This window comes from Camellia sinensis, chromosome 11, assembly GCF_055761805.1.
Source record: "Camellia sinensis isolate YWXY chromosome 11, ASM5576180v1, whole genome shotgun sequence".
Classification (NCBI taxonomy): domain Eukaryota; kingdom Viridiplantae; phylum Streptophyta; class Magnoliopsida; order Ericales; family Theaceae; genus Camellia; species Camellia sinensis.
Genome location: NC_138971.1, coordinates 10,054,593 through 10,074,154, shown reverse-complemented (window position 1 = coordinate 10,074,154; position 19,562 = coordinate 10,054,593). Strand labels below are relative to the sequence as shown.

General features: G+C 35.9%; 1 long non-coding RNA gene across 1 annotated transcript; it reads left to right on the top strand.

Moving 5' to 3' along the window:
- The first annotated feature begins 3,429 nt into the window (after window positions 1-3,429).
- LOC145801847 (uncharacterized) lies at window positions 3,430-18,762 on the top strand. Its single transcript, XR_014343506.1, has 3 exons — window positions 3,430-3,746; window positions 5,848-5,953; window positions 18,520-18,762. It is a non-coding gene; the product is annotated as an uncharacterized LOC145801847 (long non-coding RNA).
- Window positions 18,763-19,562: the final 800 nt, after the last annotated feature.

The following is a 19,562-nucleotide window of genomic DNA, read 5'->3' as shown; positions in this document are numbered from 1 at the left end:
GAGTCTCAAGGTTATGAACATAGAATCGAATGAATTGAACTTGATTTTGGGGCAATGGTTCATGATTTTGAACAATTGGTTTCAGATTGAGGGTGATTTCATGTTATACAATGTTTTGCCATGTTTTTGGCATCAACTTGCAAGCTTTGGACCCTTGAACATCAAGTTCGAACTTCAAACAGAATTCTGGAAAACCCAGAATTTGACTTGTCCGCTCGAGCGGGGAAAGAGCCGCTCGAGCGTCTCCTAGAAGTTTTGCAGAAATTTGTATTGTCACTTGAACGGCAAAGTGTACGCTCGAGCGAACCCTGTTTTGCAGGGCTTTTCGCTCGAGCGTCGAAAGTCTCGCTCAAGCGTAAAATACAAGTACCCAACACTTTTACAGACCAAAGGGGTCCGCTCGAGCGGCCGTAGCTGCGCTCTAGCGGAGAGCTCTGTTTCAGAAATTTTAAAAAGATTGTTCTATACTTCGTTTTCCGTTCTCTTTCATTTCAAAGCACTCTTAGGCATGCATTAAACATTGTAAATGAATCAAAGAACATGAAAGAAGCCTAAGAATGTTAAATAAGTTAAAGAACGGGATGAATTGTAATATGACCCAATGTATTATGAATTATGTAGGGTCAAGCGCAAGGACAAATCAAGTATCAGAGTACTGTGAGTAATATCTTAGTAAAGATATTTTTACGTATGCATTGTTTTCTAAATATTACCTACGTAGTAAATTTCTGACTCAATGAATTCGCACTATGAATAAGTATTCTATTCGTTTGATTTGTAATAAAGTATGTAAAGGGATTTATATATGTGTAGGAAATGGGCCTAAGGCCGTTTGGCATGTATGACGAGGACACAGATTGGGCTCAAGGCCGTTTGGAATGCTTAGCAAGATAGACTAAAGGTCATCTTATATACAAATTGGACCAAAGGTTGTTTTGAATAAAGAATTGATTGGACCAAAGGTCGTTTTGAATGTGAGTATGGATGTGATCACGATCGTATGCGCATAATTATGAATATAAGAATGGTGGACCCAAGGTCGTTTTGTAATATGATGAGAAGGACCGGTGGTCCTTGGTACATGGATCCATTGGATCTAAAGTTGGTCTACAAATGAGTATTGGACCTGAGGTCGTTCAGTATAAACATGCGCATAGATATGAATATGGAAATGATGGACCTGAGGTCGTTTTGTATTATGATTGGGCCTGAGGCCGTTCTGTAATATCATTGGACAAGTATTTTGGACCCGAGGTCGTTCTGTATGAATGCGAACTTGGACTCGAGGTCGTTTTGCCCCTCCGACACACCTTGAGCATGATAGATTGGTCTTGAGATCGTTCTGATTTTGATTTACTTGTAATATGTATTAATGTGATTTACTTAATTACGGATCTCCTTCATATAATCTCTTTACTTTGGTATTATTCACTGGGCATTAGCTCACTCCTTACTTACATATATATAGGTGTAGGTGAGCAATTGAAGGATCAACATAGTTTGCCTGGGAGCCCGTTTCTTTGTCAAGCCATCCAAGAGTGCCTCTATGTAGAGGCTTTGTTCTGTTTTGTTTTGTCAGGCTTGGGATAATATTTGTACTTGGCTAGAAGTCCTTTACGTAGTGTGTGAGATATGATATAAAGTATGTCTTCATACATGTATATATGAAAGTATGTAAAAATATTGTAATTACTGCAGTGGATCATGTACACACAGCTCGTTGGACATCATCATTTTTATTTTGCTTCCGCTTCTGGCCCCGGTAAAATTAAATATTTTGAAATTTTGTCTTTGAGGCCGTAGGTAATCTACGGATTACTGGTCGGTTACGACGCTAAATCTGTAAGAGCGGGTTTGGGTTGTGACAATGGCTTTCCTAAAGCCGTTACATTTTCAACTTCAATTTTGTTGTTTTCATGCCCGTACGAGTATTTAGTAAATTAGTGACTTTGTATATTATGTATTAAGTTTTATAACAAAAATGTTGACAAAATTTTATTTTAGGGGAAATACACATTCTCTCAACCTGTTCATCTTCTCAATCGTGACAACCCAAAAATATAACCATTATTCATTGAATATAACAAATAGCATTCTTATTCTTACAAAAAATACACTACCAATTGAATAAAACAAATAACCTTTCCATTCATTCATTCATTGTACAACATCAGTCTTATGAAATAAGCGAAACCAATTGAATCACAATAACATCAATTCCAACCCAATATTTATATTACATAAGTTCCTGTTCATAATCAGACACCAAATTACATACAAGTTACATACATAGCAAAAAACGGAAAAGTACCATTCGTATGTAAAAAATACATCACCAAAATTTGATGTCTTTCTCTTCTTCCTTCTTGCTGCAGCTCTCGCGGTGGCCTTCGTCTTCTTGGCCTCCTTCGCGGTGCTCTTCGCATCTCACCCTTCGTCGTTGTTCGTCGAAGTGCAGAGTGTGTGGGTGTGCTTCGGACTGTAGAGCATGCATATCACCTTCTAACCCAAAAGAAAGACGAAAGATAAAAAAATTAATGAAAACAGTTAGAAAACGGTTTTACTAAACAGGTTTTCTGAATTACATTATCACTTTCTAACACAAAACAAAGACAAAATAATTTTTTTTTTTAAAAATGAAAACGGCTTTAGTAAAGCCAAAAAAAAAATTATGAATTACACCTTCTAACCCAAAAAAAAGACAAAAAAAGAAACAAAAAATTTTACATGAAAACGGCTTTAGTAAAGTGAAAAAAAATTCTGAATTACACCTTCTAATCCAAAACAAAGACAAAAGAAAAAACAAAAAAAATTTACATGAAAACGGTTTTAGTAAAGTGAAAAAAAAATTTTGAATTACACATTCTAACCCAAAACAAAGACAAAAGAATTTTTTTTTTTTTACATGAAAACGGCTTTAGTAAAGTGAATTTTTTTTCTTCTGAATTACACCTTCTAACCTAAAACAAAGACAAAACAAAGATAACAGAAAAAAAAAACATGAAAACAATTTTAGGAAAGCCGTATTAGAAAACGGTTTTAGTAAACCCGTTTTCTGAATTACATTTTCACCAAAACAAAGACAATAAAAGAAAAAAAAAATCCATGAAAACGGCTTTAGGAAAGCCGTATTAGAAAACGGTTTTAGTAAACCCGTTTTCTGAATTACATTATTTGTGGCAATTTATATTTAGAAATGACAATCGGAACCTGGCCCGACGAGGACCCGATTCCCCGATCCCGAATTGAGCGGTTATTCCCCGAAAAATACCTTCTACGGGCTGGGGATAGTATTAAAAATTAAATCCCCGATGATATTCGGGCCGGGGACGAGAATACATGTTGCAGCCCCGGCCCTGATCCCTGGCCCGGCTCGGCTGCCCCCGACGTGAAATTACCCTTTGGCCCTTGTTATATATATAACGTGTGTGTGTGTGTGTAGGGTTTTGTTTCACACACACTGAACACCCAACGCCGAGCCGTCTGCTCTCTCTCTCTCTCTCTCTCTCTCTCTCTAGGGTTTCGCCTTCCTCTGTCTCTTTCACACAACGACGGCGCCGATCGTCACCGCCGATCCTCCCTCACCCCCGATCCTCCCTCACCGCCGCTCGTACCTCACAGATCCTCCTCCCTCACGGCCGCTCGCCTCCCTCTCTGTCTCTCACACACGAGTCACGACAGATGGTCGCCCCTCACCGCCACTCCTCCCTCACCGGCGATCCTCCCTCACCGCCGATTTTCAAAGGGTATCTCTCTCTTTCTCTCTCTCTCGGGATTTCGATATAGGGTTTAGATACATACATATATATATACATATCTGTTTTTTTCGACTTCTGTTATATATATATATATATGAATAGTCAAGGGATTTCGACCTCTTTTTTTTTTTTTTTTCTCTCTCTTGATCTGTCAAGGAATTTTGACCTCTGTTTCGAGGGATTTTGATCTCTGAGTTCTTGATCTGTTAAATATGTATGTATATGTATATATATTTTATATTTTATTATTGTTAAAATGTGGAAAATGTTTTCCGTTATTATCTGTTTTTATTGTTATTGATCTGTTAAAATATTATCTGCACACAGAAATGGAAGATAATATTACAGATTTGAATTGGGACATTAGAAGCATTAATATGTTTGAATTGGATGTTTACAGATTTTTTTAACTTGAAAATATGTGGACAAATGTGTTTGAATTGGATGTTTATAGATTTTTTTTTTTAATTTGCAAATATGTTAACAAATATATTTCAATAGGATTCAGATGTTTACAAATTTTTACAGAAAAAAAAAGAAAAAGAATAGGGGATTTTTCGGGGTCGGGGATCCCCGATCGGGGGCGGGGATGGGGGCCGGCGAGGGGTCCCCGTCGGGATCGGGGATCGGGATCGGGATCGGGATCGGGATCGGGATCGGGATCGGGATCGGGATCGGGATCGGGATCGGGATCGGGATCGGGATCGGGATCGGGGACGGGGACGGGGAATATATCTCTTTCGGGGATCGGGAGTGTAGTCCCCGGCCTCGCCCCACCCCGCCCCGTTGCTATTCCTATTTATATTATGTTGAAAAATTGGGAAAAAAATAAAATAAAAATAAAAACGGTTTTACAAAAATCGTTTTATATAATCTAAAAATTAATTAGACGTTAAGTAAAAATGACTTTAGAAAAACTGTTTTTACGAAGGAAAATTTTATTATTTTTTTATTCATCAAAAACGACATTGGGAAAGCCGTTTTAAAAAAAATGAATTTGGCAAAACCGTTTCACCCTATATTGGGAATACAGTAGAAAACATACCCTAGACTAAAATATTCAAAATGTCAGTCAGGGAAATTGGCCCCCCATTCCCTCTTTATCTCTCTCTCTCTCCCTCTGTTCTTTCCTACCCTACCTCTCGAACTCGGTCTCGATTTCTGCCTCTCCCCCTCTCCTCCCTTCGCTCTCAGTGGCTTCAAGTCGCAACCCTCCCACTTGCTGCTGTGCTTCGATTGGCTCACCGAGTTGGCTCCTCAGTGGTTTCAAGTCGCAACCCTCCCACTGTGCTTCGATTGGCTTCACCACCACCACAGCCACCGTCATCATCATCAACGCCGCCGTCTTCTCTCTCTCTCTGCTTTGAACCCCCTCCGGTACCTCTCTCCCTCTGTCTCTCTCTCTATGCTTCAAGTCTATAATGGTTTAAATTTATGTTTTTGTGGCTGTCTGTTCAAACCCCAAAACAGAAGATTAATCCCAACACCAAACCTGTGTCTCTACATAATCGTTCAACACCAAACTTGAGGCGATTGAATTTGGGGTCTTATTCCCGTTTTGTTCCAGATTTCTTTGATTTCTCTCTCTCCCTTTCTCAACCCCCTGCGGTACCTCTCTCCCTCTCTCTCTCTCTCTCTCTCTCTTTCTTTCTATGGTTTAAATTGATGTTCTTTGAGGTTGTGTCTGTTCAAACCCCAAAACATAAGATTAATCCCAACAAAGAGGGTTTTATTCCCTCGTCGTTCCAGATTTCTTTGATTTCTCTTACTCTCCCTTTCTCCCTTTGAGTAATTCAAGTTCGCTGATTTTCTTTGTTCAATCTCATGATTTTGCTGTTTGAAGTGTCGGTATAGGGTCGCTGACTTCTTAGTTGAATGTTTCTATAAATTTCGATGCTCTGTTTCTATAAATTTTCTATGAATTGGTGTATTCACTCCCTACTCTTTGAAAAGAAAAGAAAAAAAAAAAATATTCTTCGACCATAATGCATGTTTGTTCAAGGATTGTTCTGTATGAATTGCAAAGCCCCATGGCACAGTACTGTGAGATGCAATGATTTCGAAATTTTAAATCCTCATCCATGTGCAGAAGATAAGAAGCTGAAAACTCTTGCAAAGAGGAATATGTGGCGCCAGTGTGTGAATTGCAGCCATGTGGTTGAACTACCAGCAGGTTGCAATCACATTTATTGTAGGTACTGTGTTACTTCATTTTGAATTGCCTTAATGCTTTTAATATTTTTATAGTGGTGTTTAAATCGTGTTGTTCACTCCATAATGCTAAGTTGCCACTTGGCTAGGATACCAGTTGACGTGCCTTATGGAAGTCGAATTTTGAAATGGAAGAAAAATTTTAGTAGATGATGAACATGGTGTAAGAAGGAAAAGGTGATTTAATTCTTCAGGACCAATATACAATATTGGGCATTGTTAGGCGTGCTAAAGAAACAAAAATGCCCTCTACAATATTTGGAAGTCCACTTCTTTAAGGGCACAACCCTAATACAAGGAGGAGTTACATGGAAACTAATTATTATCTATTGTATCTGCTGCTTTATACTTCCAAGTCTCTCTCTTGGTGGTATATTATTTGTGCAATCTGTAGCATTCTGTTATCCATGTAGACACTACCCATGTCTTTTCACTGCCAATGCACCACTACAGCTTTGCCCACTAACCTCCATTGAAAACAGTAGGTATGGTTAGCAGTTGGATTCCCATATAAATCTGTATATTATATTTTCTACATTTGGAGTTTATTTGGGTTACTAATATAGTGTCTGTTCTTTGTGGCTGTGTCTGTTCAAATCCCAAAACAGAGGTACTTAAGTTTTCTCTCTCTCTCTCTCACACACACACACACACACACACACACACACACACACAACACATGCAATTCTTCAATTGTGTATAATCATTCAACGCCAAACCTGAGGCTTCAAGGTTTGATTGTTTATCTGGGTTTAAAATGGATACGAGGCAATTGAATTTGGGGTTTTATTTCCTGTTTTATTTAGAATACTTATACATTTGTATGTGTATGATTTTCATGCTCTCCTTTTCTAGATTTCTTTGTTCTAGCCACAACCACATCATCGCTGTACCACTGTTCGAAGATAATTTGATTTCTCTTTCTCTCCCTTTCTTCCTTTGAGTAATTGAGTAATTCAAGTTTGCTGATTTTCTTTGTTCAATCTCATGATTTTGCTGTTTGAAGTGTTGGTATAGGGTTCACTGACCCCTTTGAGTAATTGAGTAATTCAAGTTCGCTGATTTTCTTTGTTCAATCTCATGCTTTTGTTGTTTGAAGTGTTGGTATAGGGTTTGTTGACTTTTTAGTTGAATTTTTCTATCAATTTCAATGCTCTGTTTCTATAAATTTTCAGAATTTTCTATAAATCGGTATTCACTCCCTACTATTTGAATAGAAAAAAAAAATAAAAAAATTCTTGGACCATAATGCATGTTTGTTCCATGTCTCAAGCATTCTGATATCTATGCAGACACACGGATCAATTATTATAAATTTTAATAATAATGATTTTATAATTTGTTTTGAAGTTACCATGAATTTTAAATTTCTCTCTGATCTGCTTCGAATGGGTTTCATTTTAAAATGTGCTTTGATTTTTGAAAGGTTTCATTATGTTTGGATTTGTGTTTCTAAGATTTGGGTTTGGGTTTGTGATTTTAATGTGTTTTAATGTTTCATTAACTGGGTTATGACTCTCATTCGAAGCTCAAACTTGAGCAACAATGGAGTTCAAATAGGAAGAGAGAGACGTAGAGGAAAAAGAGAGACAAAACTCTTTGCTCAAAAAAGAAAAAAAGCAAAAAGTAGAAGAAGAAAAGAAAAAGTAGCTTTCGTTAAATAATTGCAAAGGATTGTTGAACAGGATTGTTTAAATAATTGTTTAAATATTAATAATTTATTTTTTTTTTTAAAAATAAAAATATCAAGTAGCTTTGGTTATTCATATATTTATTGAGAAACCTAACATCATTAAAAAAAAATTGGTTCTATTAAATTTTTAGGAACAAATTTCATAAATTATATTTAATTACATTTTGATCTCATTATTATTTACACCGTGCCTTAGGCATGGGAGGCATACACTAGGAGAAGCTATTATTTTATTTAAGTTTTGTAGATCGTGTGGTACAAGTAAAATTGTTACAAATTCTTTAAGAAGAATAATATTTTATATATTTTTTCAATATCTTTATAAAAAAATGCTACAACTTTCATAAATTTAAAAATAATACGTATACATTACAATTATATTTTAATCCCAATATTATTTGCATCGTGCCTTCAGGCATTGGCATATGCTAGTATAGTTAAATTTGGTGTTAGTTTCTTCAATTGTTTTGGTATTGATTTTTATGTGTATCTAAGAAGGTTTCAATTGTAAAAAGAGTGCTTCAAAGGAGAAAACCATATCCAATTTAATTGCTTTATTTACAGTTATGTTGTTGATTCTTACAATTTGTATATGAAGCACGGTGTACATTTGATTTTATTTGTGAAGTTATGATTGGTTGGGTCCTTTATATCAGAGTAAAAAACTGATTTTTGCTTGCAAGATTAGTGTTCAGATTCATTGTTGCTTCCAAATTAGTTTTAGTGTTTATTGTGGCCAATACAAGCTATGCATCTCATATCATCTCTATTTCTTTTTCTCAATTAATTTGTTATTTGTTGCTTCATGCATTGCTAGGAATGTACAATTTTGGCCTCTTCATGTCTTTCAATGATTAAAAATATTGTCTTTTGGACTAATCTAATAGTCGTGACACAAAATTTTGATTTTTTCTTGAATTTTGCAATGAATAGCTTGTGTTTTTTTAAGGACTTTTTAATTTTAATTATTTGATCCATTTACAAAGCTTAGATAATTGGAAAAATGGCAAGTTCATCACTGTGTGTGCTATGTTTGCTTCATTGTGGTAATTTACTATCTAGATCAAAGTGTTTGGAGAGGTTTGCGTAATTTGTATTGTTGCTGGTGTTGAAATTTGCTCCCTGATTCAAGTTGGAAGACTTCTTTACAAGAGTTATCATTTTATTGATAGGTTTCACTATGTAAAACCAGTGTAATCTTCTCTCTCACATTCATATTTGGAATCTTTGCTTAATGCTATTTTTTATGTGTTTCAGCCAATGATGGGGTCAGAACAAATTGATTAGTTACAAAACAAATTAGAATAAGATCATTTGTTGCTATGACGTCATTGCAGAAAATTGTGAAACATGCAATTATCGCTCTTAAACATAGGTTTGTTGAGTTTTTTTGGTGTTGTTCAGATTCAAACCATAAAATCATCTAATTCAATGATATTATAGTAAGCTATTCATACTTATCTTATTGTTCTTCTAGTTGTTTTTATTACCGAGATGAGTTCATTTTGTTGTCAAATTAGAGTTTCTTTCAAAAAAATTATGTTCGTCAATGAGAGAGGGTGGTTTGCAATCAAATTGTGTTGGTAGTGCCTTTAGACACGGGTTATTTGCTAGTATATATATAAATCTTATGTGCTTATCTAACATTTTATTTGGTTAATTTGTAAATTTAAAGTCCAAATTGATGGAGTGAAATTTTATTTAAAATATATTGCAATAATTGACTTCTAATATGTTAATCTTTTATATATTTGAATATAATGGTTTAAAAAAATGACTAAATTTTTTTGGGGGTGTAAACAACAAAAGTTTTAATTACAATCAATATTGAAATTATGATATTCGTTGTTCTTTGGGTTTTTACCCATAAATCTTATATGTGGAACTTGTACTCCCATTTGGTCCTAATATAATGATATTAGTTGTTCTTTGGATTGTAATGTAATCTCAATCCAATCTTCAGCTTGATTATAGGAAAAAATGTTGTTAGTATTTAATCTAACAGTCCTGCTACAGACCTCGAATGGCTAGAATGATGGTAACACGTGAATAGGATGGTGACACGTGGAGAAAACAGATCCAATGGGTTAGAAGCTACCACATCACGGAGAGAGAACTAAGTTCAGTGTTGGACGAAAAGAAGTTTTCTCACATAACAGAGGCAAACAAACTCAAGCTTTCGCACCAAAATCTCCATCGACGACCGAAGGAAAAAAATAGAAGAACAGAGTGACAGTGACGCTGGCCGAGATTAACAAACATCGGCGTCCCACAATCACATCTTACTCTTCCCTAAACGGCTCTCTTCACTTCCGTATTTCCTACATCCCATCGACGTCAATCTTACTGTTGGTGGAGTATATCTAGCAACAGTGGTGGCTGTAGACTCGAAGCCCCACCACCCTGCAATATACACCCTCCAAAGTCATCTTCTTAGTTTGCCTTCAATAAACTTCTCCATTATCAAAGATTTGTTTGTAAAAGTGAAAATCTGGGTTTGCTCAATACACTCCATTTAATTTTTTTGATTTTCTGTTCTTTTCTTTTTGGCAATTTTTCTGGTTTTCCTCAATTTTCTATTTGTTTAGAAAGATTTTTTTGTTTTTTGTTTTTGAAAAAAATGTGAATGAAGTTTGTATGAATGTGAGGAAAATAGAAGGAAGCCAATGTGAACTAAGTTAGGTTTCCTTTTATAATCGAAGGCTATGTCACACTGGAGCTACTAGAAGAGGATCATCGTCTTTGTTGGGTATCGGCCGATCACCGTCAATGGAGGAGCCTCTAGGGAAAATCCGATCGGGTTGGTATTCTGAGTGAAAACGAAGTAAGGAGAAAAGAAAACATGGCTGCCGTAAGTTTCCTTTAATTTCCTTACTTGTGTGCGACGTGGTTGTGTTTTTGTGAATGTCTCGTTCATGGTGGGTGGTGGGAATGTGGAGGAGGGGGTGAGTTGGGTGTGGGGTTTGAATAGAGGAGAGAGAAAGATAGAAGAAGACCAAAGAGAGAAGAAGGTCCCACGAAGAGTGAAATGTTCCCAGCCCAACAGGTGTTAGACCTAAGAGACAGGGCTCCGAAACAGTATTGAAGTGAAGCAGAATGCTTGCAACTAAACATTATAAACATCCACTCCAAGATCACAAAGGATTTTGGAGGATCTGAACATGAATAGGTGGTCTCCCGCCCCAGAGTGAGAAAGTGAAGAGGAGGGGCGATCAGGCACAACCCTACTGCACGCCTACCAACACCGTTGTAGGTATTCTTTCTTACCCTCCTCCATCTTTGCTCACCAGTGACTACCGACTCTCCCATCTCTTGCCTTGTTATCCCTCACTGCCCATGCCCCTCCAACTTCTCTCTCTTCCCTGCACCTCCACTGTTCATGTTCCCTTTCTCCACCCCTTGTTTTTTTTTTTTTTTAAAATTTGTTTAATTTGCGTCTATTTTTTTGGTTGTAGGATGAATTTTTCTATGATTGCCATGGACGATTTAAAAAAGTACCTACTTACAACAAAGCGTACTTAACATAGTCATGGAACTTAAAAGTGATGCTATAAGCCAACAACATATGGTAATAGGTGGGCATGTTATGAAATTCTATTTCAAACTAGGTGATGAAGCTGATGAATACAACAATGAGAACATTGATTTACTTACCCAAAAGAACCATGAATATAAATTTCTCAAAAAGCCTTTCACAAGAGTCTCTGAAAGAGTTTGTGGACATGGTTGAACGTTGTTCAAACTTGAACACGCCATTTCTTCTCCCGTCGGGATTGACTGTAATTCCATATCCTGACCCTGCCCAGGAAAAATAGTCAATACCAACCTTCAAAATTATTGTGACCTACCATGGTTTTAAGGATTTTTATGAAATTTGGTTTCAAAAAAATCCCCAACCTTTGTTTGATACTAAAGAGGAGGAGTTTCGAGCCTATTTTGGCCTAGGCAAATCAAGAATTTATTGTGCACAATTGAATATGTTCACAATAAGAAGGTGTTTCATGGAAGGTCAAATTGTGTTTCCAACTATGGTATGGTTGGGGATGAAATTCATCTCATCAATCTTGGAATAGATAGATTAAAAGTGCCAGATCGTGACCTAAACAACTTAACCTGTACAGATATCTTGGCATTTAGGGATTTTTTGGTCAACCAGGGTTACCCTGCCAATGACTTGAATGGCTTCACTGATTGGCCTTACTTCCTGAACCAATTTGATTTTGAAGGGTGAGTACCTCAAATTGGTTATAATTTTATTATGTTTTTACTTTGTAAAATGGTTATTTTAAACTTGCTATCTCGAATTGTTAGATTTATCTCGAATTGTAAGCAGGATAGAATTTGCAAACGTTAAGTATGTCTTCGAAATTTAATTTGGACTCTAGATCAACATGTGAATATTAAGCAGATTTTATCTTGGCAAGAGGATTCAATTGCTTAAGCAAGATTTTCCGAATTCTATAAATTTATTGTTGTGAATTTCAATTTGCAATCATAATTGTACTTATATTGTTGAATTAGATGGTGGATTGGCTAGGATGATTTTAGTTATTTGGCTATTAGGAATGGGTTCAATTGCCATGTTCTTGTATTTGCCATTCATCTATGTATAAACTTCAATATCTTTTCAAGTTAATTTGCTATTGTTGTTGATTGGTTTGTTGTTACCTTATTATATGAATTGGCTTATGTAGGATTCTTGGAAATTGAACTATTATATGGGTGATTCATTTGTTAAAACTTGTGACATACGAGCTAGTTGAGGATATTAAAATTTGATCTTTCCTGTTAAATTTGCCAAAATGCTCCCCCGTGATGTTCACTTGCTCTCAACTTCAACAAACTCTTCTCTTCTCTACTTGGCATACACCTTAAGTTTCTATTATTTTCTAATTGATCATTTGCATTTTCTTAAAGTACTTAATTAGATTATTTTCTTAAGGTTCTTAATTAGATTATTTGAGAAGATGCAAGTGAACATCAGAGGGGAGCATTTTGGCAAATTTAACAGGAAGGATCAAATTTTAATATCCTCAATTAGCTCGTATGTCACAAGTTTTAACGAATGAATCACCCATATAATAGTTCAATTTCCAAGAATCCCGCATAACCCAATTCATATAATAAGGTAACAACAAACAAATCAACAACAATAGCAAATTAATTTGAAAAGATATTGAAGTTTATACATAGATGAATGGCAAATACAAGAACATGGCAATTGAACCCAGTCCTAATAGCCAAATAACTAAAATCATCCTAGTCAATACACCATCTAATTCAACAATATAAGTACAGTTATGATTACAAATTGAAATTCACAACAATAAATTTATAGAATTCGAAAAATCTTGCTTAAGCAATTGAATCCTCTTGCGAAGATAGAATCTGTTTAATATTCACATGTTGATCTAGAGTCCAAATTAAATTTCGAAGACATACTTAACGTTAATTCTATCCTGCTTACGATTCGAGATAAATCTAGCAATTCAAGATAACAAGTTTAAAATAACCATATTGCAAAGTAAAAACATAATAAAATTATAACCAATTTGAGGTACTCACCCTTCAAAATCAAATTGGTCCAGGAAGTAAGGTCAATCAGTGAAGCCATTCAAGTCATTGGCAGGGTAACCTATGTGGTTGATCAAAAAATCCCTAAATGCCAAGATATCTGTATGGGTTAAGTTGTTTAGGTCACGATCTGACACTTTTGTTCTATCTATTCCAGGATTGATGAGATGAATTTCATTCCCAACCATACTATAGTTGGAAACACAATTTAACCTTCCCTGAAACGCCTTCTTGTTGTGAAGATATTTAATTGTGCACGATAAATTCTTGATTTGCCTAGGCCAAAATAGGCTTGCAACTCCCTCCTCTTCAGTATCAAACAATGGTTGGGGATTTTTTTGAAATCAAATTTCATAAAAATCTTTAAAATCATGGTAGGCCATAATAATTTCGAAGGTTGGTATTGACTATTTTTCCTGGGCAGGGTCAGGATATGGAATTACAGTCAATCTCGATGGGAGAAGAAATGGCGTGTTCAAGTTTGAACAACGTTTAACCATGTCCACAAACTCTTTTAGAGACTCTTGTGAAAGGCTTTTTGAGAAATTTATATTCATGGTTCTTTTGGGTAAGCAAATCAATGTTTCCATTGCTGTATTCATCAGCTTCATCACCAAGTTTGAAATAGAATATTCATAACACGGCCATCTATTACCATATGCTGTTGGTTTATATCATCACATTTAAGTTCCATGACTGTGTGAAGTACCCTTTGTTGTAAGCGGTACTTTTTTAAATCATCCATGGCAATCACAGAAAAATTCATCCTACGACGGTGGTGGTCGGCGTGCAGCAAGGTTGTATCTGATCACCCCTCGTCTTCACTTCCTCGCTTTGGGGCGGGAGACCTTCTATTCGTGTTCAGATCCTGCATAGTTTTTCTTTGTTTCAATGGAGTGAAATTTCTTGAACTAATTTTTATTATTGTGGATGTGCCTAAAAAGCACTAAAGTTCTGCAGACAAGTGTTTGTAATTATAGACATCGTAGATACAATGGCTATTTGGTAAACACCTTAGTTACCCCATCATGCACAATAGACCCTCTAAACAGGATTTCCAATTCATCATTGAAAAATTACAATCAAAACTCACCAGTTGGAGGGAGGAACACCCTTTCACCAGCGGGTTGACTCATTCTTATCAAAGTCGTCAATGAAGCTATCCCTATTTATGTCTCTCAATGTTTTCACCTCCTTGCCTCAGTTTCTAATACCATCAACAAGCTCAATAGAGACTTTCTCCAGGGTTCCACTCCACTCCAGACAAATGCAAATTTCAGGTTGTCAACTAGGAGTCAATCACCAAGCCCAGAGGCTAGGAAGCCTAGGCATTAAAAGTTGTTCCTTTGCAAATACTGTTGCCGTGCCAAAAATTCACTAGCGGAGGGTATTAACCCAAAAAGAGTGGGTTTCTTGGTGGAGACGCCAGTGAACGTTGAGAACACTCTTTTGGAGTGATGACTGGCGAGATATCGGACCCATCATGAACACACTCCATAGGCCTCTTCCTCAAGCTAACCTTTCCCTTAAAGTCAAGGACTGTTGGACCAACAATTGGTGGGATTTCAGTAGGATTTCTCATCCCCTCCCCAGCTCGATCCTTAATGCTATTTGGAAATTTCCCATCCCTTGGTTTGATCGCAGGCCTGACTCCATCCGTTGGAGATACACACCTGATGGCAACTTACCTAGCAAATCAGTTTTCTCTAAACCAAACCAAGCCTTAAGTCCCATCAAATGGGGTTGGCCATATGAATCTTTTTTCTCCACGCGGCTCTAGCAAATCAACTCTCTCTAACCAAAAATCTAGTGCCTCTCTTTTGCTAATTGGCCTTGGCTTTGCAAGACTAACTGCAACCCTAGAATCTGCCAACTTTTGGTTGACTACCCAACAATGTTTAAATTAAATAGCTTAACTTTTTTCCCCCTTCTATATATCAATCCACTCAAAATAATTTGAACAAATTCACACAAATCTTGAACACCCAACGCACTCATTCCAAACATTGCACATGCATACTCAATCAAAGATCTTTAATTCTAAATGTAACACCCTCGTTAATATCCATAAAATAAAGTTGATGTGGTGTGAGCAATATCGACATTCTACATTTTATTTTCAAAGTACTAAAAAAAACTATCCTTACCAAAAAAAAAAAAAAAAAAAAAACTTGAAATGCCTTTGTAAATATAGCTTATGTTAAATTAGGGTACAAATTTTGAAAAAAAACTAACTTCAACCTCTATCAAGACTAGGTATGAGTTGTATGACTTGTCAAGAGTAATTGTGGAATTTCATATATTTATTTATTTGTTGAAAGTAGATGATAGATATTGGTAGGTGTTATTATTTAATTTTTTTTGCATAAATTTCAATCAAGCTCTTAGCAATATTTCTAGAGTCGCCACTGAAGTTGAACAATATGCCCACTCTTGGCACAAACAATTTATAAAGGGTGACCTTGGTTCTTTTAAATTGGGTTTTCCCTATTGTGACAAATATTTCATTTTTTATGTCTTCAATAGAACAAATATTGAAAGATAATCATGGGTAAATGAGATTAGCAGAAAATTAATAGTTTTAACTCAATGATGGATTCATACCTCTTTATAGCAAGGATATAAATTGGCCTTTAAGCTTCCTCCTTTACACAGAAGGATGTGATCAAGGTCCCTTCTCTTGTTGTACCAAAAGGCCTTGTTTGAGACCTACATATTTCTATTGAGCTTCTTGAGTGTTGGCTTCAACCTTTGAATCTTTTGATTATGATTACCAAATATATAAATAAGCCAAACATCTCAACCACAAAAAGATACCAAATTTTTATGTGATTTGGCTAACCTATGACGGGGTTGATAAGATCAGCCAGCTAAACCATATATCCGAATGGTTCCCATTTAGCTATTTTTTTGTCGCTCAGCTTTGTTAGACAAGGCTTGTTTCATATTTGACTTATGAGCTCATGCAGTACTTGCCGCTCTCTCTAACGGGGCTTGTTTTATGCACTCCACACTTCTTTTATGCAAATCCACTATCAATAAAATAATAGTGGATAACGGACTACGGCGTGATAATCTCAGTTAAGGAGATTCAAGTCGGCCTCTGGGATTGGCAAAGCCTTTTGACTGGTGCATTAGATCATTCCATTTTGGTTTGTGTCTCCTAGGATACAACAGCCCGACCATTCGTCATATGACTCAAACTAACCATGCACAAGTGGGTTAGTCCAAATCTCCACCATATTAATGCCTTCCTTAGGCCTGAAAACTCTCAAGAGTTGAGTTCAGGTTCGATTTTCTTATTAAAAAAAAATAAAATGGGTAGGTAAGCGGTTTAGATATACCAAAAAAATAAATGTTATAGTGAGGCTCGATACACTCCCAAAAGGGACAAGATGGTCGAGCAAGGCATCAAAGTAGAGCATACAAAGCAAAGGCCTAGCACTAAAAAAATAAAACTGAAAAACTCACAGCCCAAGAGCTAGGCCAAGGCAACAAACAGCATGCAAAGCTAGAGGACAATGCCTACTATCTTATGTAAGTCTTATGACTAGATTTTGATAGAGAGGTTAGCATTCTCTTTATCAAGCTTAATATTTGCAATTCTCTCGAGGAGCTTCTTCTTGTTCTCACTTCTTGAAGATGGGTTTGTCCATGGAACAACAAATTTTCCATCTGAAAGGGTCTGTGAAGCCCCTTTGGGACGTGAAGATTGTCGAAGAGCTAGCCCATTTAGATTACTCACATCTCCTTCAATTTCTTTATCTTCCTTTGAAACCCCCTCATTTGGATTACCCCCCATTTCACTCTCTTTGAGGGGATAATTACTTCCAAAGGAGAGCATTAGGCAGACTGTTAGGATCTGCACAAAAAGACACCTTATTATCTACATGCACAAAAAGACACATTATCTACACAAAAGCTAAGAACATCAAACACATTTGATGGAGGAGGATGGATAGAATTAAGATCACCCTTGGAGCATAAACACTTCCTTACCTTTTTTCTTTTTCACTTCTTCCCGTTCACTTGGCTTAACTCCAATTGTCTTGGCCACTTCTTGAACCTTGGCCTTCCACTCTTAATCAAATTGTTGATAAATGCTTACAATACTATATATGATATTCATTAGGGGTTGATGTAGGTAGATGGGTCTTTATAGACCTCAACACCCATTAATGACCCAATTAAGAATCAATACATGGGTTATATGTATTAATGCATCCAATTCATTGATTCTTGTGGTAAATGAAGAGTTACCTGCATTCATAGGTTAAATTCAATGCCTAGAAAATGAATAGATGGATAGCTTATCCACGCATAGAAATATACCCATAGGCCACGTTTGTTTGCCACATTAGGTTGGATGGAATTATTGGTACGGTGGGATTGAGTGAGTGGATTACTAGTGTGGTGGTATTAGGTTGGAGATATAAGATAAATTGTGCTTGTTTGTGCACTTGTGTGGAAGCATTAATTAGTTAGGATTAAATCTATGAAATTATGTAAAAGCGCTCATATATAAAAATGTTTAACTTTATGATTTTTATTAAGTAGGGGCAATAAAGTCTTTTTACATCTAATCCCATGGGATTAGATTCCCAAACCCAAGTCCCCCAAGGGATTGCTAATCCCCTCGTTGGTGGGGCTTCATAGTCCTATGGACACTTTTCCAAAACATACATGATTTTTGTAAGCCCCACAGATTAATATTTTAATCCCCTCCCCTGAAATCCCAAAACAAACATGTTGATAAAGATAATTTGTTGTTGAAATTAAACTCATGTATGGTGAAACACACATCTTGAAAGAATCTGGACCATACATTGAATATTCTAGGCATTTTCTGTGTACATAGGATTACTCTATCTTCAATGTTGGAATATGTAGGTGATCAATGCATCTCATGAATGACTATGTACATACATTTAAATATTAAAATGCACCAACAAATAATTTTAATGCTCAAAATGTACATTTAGTCATATTGCTGCTGTTATTTGGGTGGAGGTTTCTTTGTGAAATGGTGTGAATGTAGGCTAGTTTTAATGCAGGGAATTCATTCTAATGGGTTTCTTGGACCCTTTTTTTTTTTTTTTTGACTAATATGTTATTCATTTTTTCCAGTGAACCTAAGGAGCTGAGGATTCGAATAGCAGTGCTTCTTACTAGATTTTGGTTGCTGATTGCTAGCTGCTTGTTTGTTTTGTGATTAACTCGTTTCAGAAGTTCCTTTCTCATCTTTTTTTTTTAATTTTTTTTTTTTTCTATATTGCATTGCAGCTGAGAACTTCTTGTGATGACTAAAGCTATTGTTTTTTCATGCGGAATACTTCCATTTTGGAAGGTCAAGGATTTTGCAGTGGTAACAGTTGATTTACAAAGAGTGACTTGTATGTTAAATATCAACACCTACAGTTTGAGATTATTGTGTAGGAGGAAATGTTTTCATTGAATTAATAGGAGTAATTGTGTGAGTTTTTGTTCTTTTGACATATTGATAATGCTTATTATGGTTTGATGGTCTTCCGTTTGTTTTTGTAGATAACTTCTAAAATTTGTGAACTTAGGTTGTTTGAAATCCTGTTATGACCAGTTGACAGATTTTTTGGCCAAAAATAACACGCTATACTAGCTAGCAGGGTTATCTATCTAATGTTCTTTATTCAAAGAATAGTTTACTTTCCCACTTTTATTCATGCATGCCCCCTGTAGTGTGCTAAGTGGAGAATGCTTGGCAGCCCAATGTGCAGAAAAGATGGAACGTATAATTTTATGTATTGTTGTATGCAAAATACTCTGAAATGCAGGATTCGGAAAAGATGGAACTGTATAATTTTATGTGAATGAAGTAATTCATAGCAGGAGACTAAGGTTCGCCTGGTGAATGAGTTCACTCTTATCGAGCACAATGTAGATTTACCTTTTTCTTCTCCTATATGTTACATAAAAAAATTAATAAATAAAATAAAATAAGATTTTGTTTTTGTTTGCATTATTTCAATGGATGAATTAAGAAATGCTTTGGACTACCCAGACAGGCAGAGGGTCGTTTCATAACGTTTTGATTGATTCTAAAATTTTTAATTTTTTGAGGGGGAAAAAAAAAATATTTTCACTTGTTTTTAAATTAAGTTTTTATATTCTCCTCTTCAGCGCCACTTTCAGCCAGCGATCATTGGCCAACTGTTGGCAAGATTTTTAACAATTTGAACGGGTAAATGCAACTCTAATACTTTAAAATTATGTATAAATGTAAGAGGGTAAGGGGTGATGGTATGTCCAAGCTTAACCGGAAGTAGAAAGGGACTTGCCCTTTGCCTATG